This window comes from Chrysochloris asiatica, unplaced genomic scaffold, assembly GCF_000296735.1.
Source record: "Chrysochloris asiatica unplaced genomic scaffold, ChrAsi1.0 scaffold00254, whole genome shotgun sequence".
In the NCBI taxonomy this organism is placed as follows: Eukaryota; Metazoa; Chordata; class Mammalia; order Afrosoricida; family Chrysochloridae; genus Chrysochloris; species Chrysochloris asiatica.
The window spans coordinates 1,562,397-1,569,938 of record NW_006408772.1 but is presented as its reverse complement, the minus strand read 5'-3'; the positions used below and the strand labels follow the sequence as shown (position 1 = coordinate 1,569,938).

The 7,542-nt window shown below is 36.9% G+C and overlaps 1 pseudogene; it reads left to right on the top strand.

Annotated features, from left to right (window-relative positions):
- Positions 1 to 2,698: 2,698 nt before the first annotated feature.
- Positions 2,699 to 7,542, top strand: part of LOC102833739 — a 25,441-nt pseudogene continuing 20,597 nt past the window's right edge.

The following is a 7,542-nucleotide window of genomic DNA, read 5'->3' as shown; positions in this document are numbered from 1 at the left end:
TTCCCATAAAAGGAGGTTGTAGAACTGACTAGCATTACAGACCACTGACCTTTCATGTTGTTTCCATATATATTTCTTTTAGATTATTTTAACCTTGTAGAAATCTTCAAAGGAAAGAAATTGGTGGCTACCACCATGATACATTTCCTTCACAGTGCTTCCTGACTTTGTTATTGTTGTTGTTAGGTGCATTAGAGTTGGTACTGACCCATAGCAACCTCATGTACAGCAGAACAAAACATTGCCCAATATGGGCCAATGTCACTACTGTTGCCACGCTTGAGTCCATCGATGTTGCCACTTGGCCAATCCATCTCGCTGGGGCTCTTCCTCTTTTTCTACGACCCTCCGCCTTACCAAACATGATATCCTTCTCCAGCCACTGGTCCCTCCTGACAATACGTCTGAAGTATGACAGACGAAGTTTGGCCATCTTGGCCTCTAAGGAGCACTTTGGCTGCACATCTTCCAAAATGGATCTACTGGTACTTTTGGCAGTCCATGACACTTTCAATATTCTCCTCCAACACCATAACTCAAAAGCATCAATTCTTCTATGGTCTTCCTTATTCATTGTCCAGCTTTCACATGTTTTTGAGGTTATAAAATACCATGGTTTGTGTTAGGCGCACCTTAGTCCTCAAGCTGACATCTTTGCTCTTCAACACTTTTAAAAGGTCTGTGCAGCAGATTTGCCTAATGCAATATGTCATTTGATTTCTTGACTGCTTCCATGAATGTTGATAGTTGATCCAAGAAGAATGAAGTCCTTCACAACTTCAATCTTTTCTCTGTTGATCAGAATGTTGTTTATTGGTCCAGTGGTGAGGATTTTTGTTTTCTTGACATTGAGATGTAATCCATACCAAGGGTTATGCTCTTTGATCTTCATCCGTAAATGTTTTAAGTCTTCTTCACTTTCAGCAAGCAAGGTTATGTCATCTGTATATTGCAGTTTGTTAATGAGTCTTCCTCCAATCCTGATGCCACATTTAATGTCATATAACCCAGCTTCTCGGGTTATTTGCTCAGCATACAGTTTGAATAAGTAGGGTGAAAGAATATAACTTTGTCGCACACCTTTCTTAATTTTAAAACATTCAATATTCCCATGTTCTGTTTGAACAACTGCCTCTTGTACCAGGAAAAGATTCCTCATGAGCACAATTAAGTGTTCTGGAATATGCATACTTTGCAATGTTGTCCATAGCTTCTCATGATCCACACAAATGAAAGCCTTTGCATTGTCAATAAAGCACAGGTAAATATCTTTCTGATATTCTCTGCTTTCAGACAAGATCCATTGGACATCAGCAATGATACTCCTTGTTCCACAGCCTCTTCTGAATCTGGCTTGAACCTCCGGAAATTCTCTGTCAATATATAATTGTAGCTGTTTCTGTATTACCTTTAGCAAAACTTTACTCTCAGGGGATATCAAAGAGATTGTCCAATGATTTCAGCATTCTGTTGGGTCACCTCTCTTTGCAATGGGCACAAATATGGATCTTTTCAAATTAGTCAACTAGATAGTTGTCTTCCAAATTTCTTGTCAGAGATGAGTGAGTACCTCCTGTGCCACCTCACTTTCTTGAGAGATTTCAATTTTTATTCCATCAATTCCTGGTGCCTTGTTCTTTGCCAATTCCTACAATGCACCTTGGACTTCCTCCTTAAGTATCATTGGCACTTGATCATATGCTACCTCTTGAAACGGTTGAACGATAACCATTTCCTTTTGGTATCGTGAATCTGTGCATTCCTTCCATCTTTGCTTGATGCTTTCTGCATCATTCAATAATTTGCCCAGTGAATATTTAAACAGCGAAAGTCAAGACTTGAATTTTTTCTTCAGTTCCCCCAGCTTGAGAAATACTGAGCATGTTCTTCCTTTTTGGTTTTCTGATTCCAGATCTTTGCACATTTGATGTAATATTTGGCTTTATATTCTCCTGGCTTTACCAGCTATTAAACAACAGGACTTGCCTCCTCCGTGTGTGTGTGTGTGTGTGTGTGTGTGTGTGTGTGTGTATACACGCACACAGTTCAAACTTTTCATATCTTAATTGTAAGATATCTAACTTTTTATATCTAGCTATAAAGTGATTTACTATAAAGTTCATATCAAATCTTTGGTCTTGTGTTTTCTTTTTTGATTCCCAGTCATAGAAATGAACTTTCTTGATTTCCCTTTGCCTTACCCTTCTGCTATTACCCAAGCTTCCTGCATTCCTTCCTTTCCACAGTAGTACAACTGATTGAAAACAAAACCTGAACAAAGAGCTTCTTTTCAACAAAAACAATTCATTTTTAACCCTCTTCTAGAAGTTCTCTTTTTAACAAAAAAGATATCCTTCACTGGTTTTGGTAGGAGGATTATGCTTGCTTTGTAAAACATTTTTTTGATGTTTTTTGTCCTATAATCACAGTTGTATGCTTCCTAGAATGATTTATGTGTTGAAAAATATGTTTGCAATTTAAATATCTTTTGTACTATTCCAATTTTCCCACAAGAAACTCAGTGTTATTGTTTATTTTGTACAGACCACTCAGGCTTTCAATAATCACTTTAGCTTTATCTTGATTCAAAGGAAGTCTGCAGGAATGGAGACCTCTCATTTAAGTCTAAGCAACATAAGAAAAAAAGGACTTATTTCAATGTTTCACTTTGCTATTTCTGTCCTTCCTCTACAGCTACATGAGCACGTATATGCACGTACCTTCACATGGTGTGAGCAAGTACTATCAGAGCACTTACGAAAATACAGAAAATGTGACTCAGTACATTTATTTCAGTATCTGGAGTCCAAAGTGAGCCGAATAGAGCCAGACTCCATAAAGTTGCACAGATGAAAGAAATAGTCTTTTCACACTGAAAGAAACATGTATTTCTAATGTTAGATGACATTGGTTAATTCTTCCTAATAATGATGTTTTTCTGTTATTGTTTCATTAATCTTTTTAAATACCAATTATAGAAATTTTAATTTTCAACTTATGGTTCAAAAGATTTGCTTAGCTACAACTTGGGTAGGAAACCTGAGGTGTTCTGTATACTAAAAATTACAGCCTTGTAAATTTGATTGTTTATTTCCAGTATGGTTTAAAGTTTTTTAGATTAACTTTTGTATGTCAACTCTTCCTCAAAGTAAAGTTGAACTTTGTGATGTAGATTGAATAAAGCTTTTGAGATCTTCATTTACTTATATGGTAAAACTTCACATGAGAAGATAAAGCTGCAAATATCCATTAATAATTGTTGTTATGTGCCATCAAGTCAGTTTCAATTTATAGTGACCCTGTATAGTATTTCTGAGGAGCAACAGGTGAATTTGAACCACCGCCCTTCCAATGAGCTCTAGTAGTTTTTTTGTGAAGATTTTGGGATTTTTGATGTGTAGGATCATACCATCTGCAAATAGAGAGAATTTTACGTCCTCTTTGCCCATTTGGATGCCTTTAATTTCTCTTTCTTGCCTTAAGGCTCTGGCTAAGTCTTCCAAAATAACATTGAATAGGAGTGGCAATAAATGGCATCTTTGCCTGGTTCCTGTTCACAAAGGAAATGCTTTCAGTTTCTCTCCATTGAGTGTGAAGTTGGCTGTTTAATTTGTACATATGCTCTTAATTGAGTTAGAAATTTCCTTTCAATTCCAACTTTTTTATGTGTTTTTATCAGGAATGGGTGTTGGATTTTGTCAAATGCCTTTTCTGTATCAATTGATACAACCATGTGTTTTTTCTTCTTTTTGTTATTTATGTATTTTAATATTGAACCATCCTTGCATCCCTGGTATGAATCCCACTTAACTATGATGTATTTTTTAAAATATGTTGTTGAATTCTTTTGGTTAGGATTCTGTTGAGAATTTTTGCATCTATGTTTATGAGGAATACTGGTATATAATTTTATTTTTTAGTGATATCCTTCACTGGTTTTGGTAGGAGGATTATGCTTGCTTTGTAAAATGTATTAACTATTGGAAATTTTCTATTCCTTTCTATAGTCTGGAAACATTCGACTAGAACTGGTGTCAAGTCTTCTTTGAATATGTGGTAAAATTCACCAGTAAAGCCATCTTGGCCTGGACTTTTTTCGGTTGGGAGTATTTTGATGATCTGATCAATTTTTTTCTTTTGTTATAGGTCTATTCAGGTTTTCTACTTACTCTGTGTAAGCTTAGGTAGGTCATGTTTTTCTAAATAGAAATCCATGTCCTTCAGATTTTCAAATAGTTTTGAGTACAACACTTCATAGTACTCTGTTATTATCCTTTTTATTGACATTGATTCTGTTGTGAGGTCACCCGTGTGGTTTCTTATGCACGTTATTGTGTATTCTCCCATTTTTCTTTTGTTAGATTTGCCAGTGGTTGTCAATTTTATTAATCTTTTTAAAGAACCAGCTTCTTGTCTTATTGGTTCATTCTATAGTTTTTCTGTTTACTATCTCATTTATTTCTGTGCTCCAATATTTATTGCCTCTTTTCTTCTGGTGACTATAGCTTTACTTTGCTGGCCATTTTCTAATTGTCGGAGATATGGTGTTAATGTACTGATTTTGGATCTTTCTCCATTTTGGGTGTGTGCATTTATTACAATAAATTGTCTTTACTGCATTGTTTTTGCTGTGTCTCAAAGGTTTTTATATGCTATGCTTTCATTCTCATTTGGAGATGTATTACGTTTCTTTGATATTACCCTATTCTTTATTAAGTTGTTCCTCTTTTTATGACAATCTGTTTTATTCTGAGAGCTAGCTGATCTCCTCACCACCTGGATATCTGTTACTATACTTGCATTTTCTTTCACTTTGTGGCTGTCCTGATCATAGACTGACCTCCCAGATCCCCTAATTTCATTCTTGTGATTTTGTTCTGCTCTGGACTTCTCCATCTCTGGATTGAGTTCTGGGAGGTGTTGCCACAGGTGGTGGTGTTGATTCTCATTCCAAAGAACTCCCTTTAGTATGTTTTGGAGTGCTGGCTAGGTTGTTGTTGTTGTTGTTGTTCCCACCCATAGCAACCCTGTAGGGTTTCCAAGGAGCAGCTGGTGAGCTTGAAACACCGACCTTGCAGTTCAAACGGTTTTGTAGTCTAGCACATTAACCCACAAAACCAAAATCCCTTAATTTCTGTTTATCCTGAAATGTTCTGATTTTGTTATCATATTTGATTGACAGTTTTGCTGGATCTATGATTCTTTAATTGGCAGGGTTTTGATTTTTCCATTTCTTTCTTTCAGAGTTTTATATATATCTCCCCATTGTTTTCTTGCCCACATGGTTTCTGCCCAAAACTCAGAGCTTAATCTTACTGGCTTTCCTTTGTAGGCAGTACTTATTTTTTTTTTCCCTAGCTGCTTTCAGGATTCTCTCCTTGTCTTTGATTTTGGAGAATGTGATTATTATATGTCTTGGTGATTTTCTATTGGAGTCTATCTTGCCTGGGTTTCATAAGGATTCTTGAAAGTTTATTTTTCTCATTCTTTAAGATGATAGGGAATGTAATTTCAGCAGCTCTTTGACTATCTCTTCTGTGGTTTTCTTTGTCACTTCCTGCTCTGGAATTCCAATCATCTTCAGATTATTCCTCTTCATGTTGTCATTAATCTTAGACTGTCTTCAGATTTTTCCATTCCTTTCCTGTTTGTTCATCTATCTTAACTGTATTGAGAGATTTATCTTCAATATCACTGATTCTGGCTTCCATTCTTTCAATTCTACTCCTTTGCCCTTTCAGTATTTTCCATTTCTGAAATTTAACATTAATTGCCTGGACCTCATTTTATAGGTTTTGTATGGTCTCCAATTTTGTATCACTTTTTTTGCTAGTTCCTGTAGCACTTTTCTGACTTCTTTCTAGTTTCCTCAACCTCTCCGTAGGAAATTTATTTACATTTCATTATAATTTCCCTAAATTCCTTTTCAAACAATTCCAAAGCCTTATCAACCTCCAATGCCATTTGTAGCTCTTCTTCTTGGTCCTTTGTTTGAGCTATTCTGTCTTGTTTCTTTACCTAAGCAGAAATGTTCTGATGCTTTTTAGGCATTATGGTATTGTTCTATTTATATTAATTAGATGAATGTATGATGGTGTATGTTTAAATACTTCAATTGCCTCCTGGTAAGTGTGATCAGGAAATAGGCTTCTCTGTTCACTGCTCTTACATCACACCTAAGAGTGTTCAGGTTTTGGTTATTGCTGCTGCTCTGGTTATAGCAGCTGGTATTTGCTCTTGCTCTAATGTTGGGGTTTAACAGGGTGTAACTGTAGCTTGACTATATGGCCACAGTTGGTGTCTCTTATTAGGTGAAGCATGAAGAGAAACCTCTCCCACAAGATAGAAAGAGGACCACAATTCAAGACTAAGAACCAGAATCAAACTTCTTTAAAGCCCAGGATAAAAAATTTATATATAAATCTGGAAACTCCAAAAATATGAAGAGAAAAATAAAAATTGTGGAAAAATATGAGTAATTCTTTAGGGCTACCTAATGAACTCCTGCCTTCTTAACCAACTGAAAAACTCTTTGATGTTCCCACTGTGTCAATTTGATCTTACTCAGGGCTTCCTTTTCCCTCTCCCCTCAAATCTATTTATCTGTTTCTCCTAGTGAAAACCAGTCCTAGGCTGGCCAGATTCACTTTGGAAGAGACTCCTGGATCAATTTCTCTGTTTTGTCTCCTCCTGCACGTGTGCAGATCCTTCTCCCACACAGCACAGAGCAGTGCCAATCCACTGTGCTTTGTAAAACCTTGCATTCATGACATAGGACCTTCCCTGGGGTGCGTACTCGTACAAGTCTTCCCTTTGGTCACTAGAGCATAGATGAGTAGACAGAGGAAAAGAAAAGGCAAGATATGCGACAAAATATAGAACTATTACATGTGTTTCTGCAGATCACTGACTAGTTTCTGAACTGGGAATTCTCTTTTGTCCCTCTCTCCTTTCATTCCTGTGTAAAATGTCTGTGGCAGGACATATGTGCCACCAAAGATCAGAAGTCACCTCCTTTCTTGATTTTGCTCTAAATCATACTCCTGGAAAGCACTTTAACCAGTTATTTATCACTTTCTCTGAAGTTCAGAGTTCTAGGATGGTCTTCTGAATCTGTTTCTCCGGATTTTCCATGCTTTCACTTTTGGAGATCTACACAGCCATTCTGCCTAGTTTACCATCAAGCCCTGTCTCCTTTTCCATCTCTTTAAAGAATGATTATAGAATCTAGAGATTGCTTTGGATAGTATTGAAATTTTCATAATGTAAAGTCTTTCTCTCCAGGAGCATAGTACAGGAGGTTTCAAAAAGTTAATGGAAATTTTGACTTAAAAAATAATGGGGCAGGTTCCGGTTTGCCAGGGTGGCCAGGCGGTGCTCGTGAGTAGGGGCTCCGGGATCGGGAAAGGGAAGCTCGAGAGTTGAGCCTCCCAAGTGGGAATTCACAGTCACACGGCCCTCGTAAAGCTTAGTGCGCCAGAGGCTTAGACCCGTTTCATTGAGAAATCACTGTGCAAGGAATTACAGGCTTTTTGAAAGGGC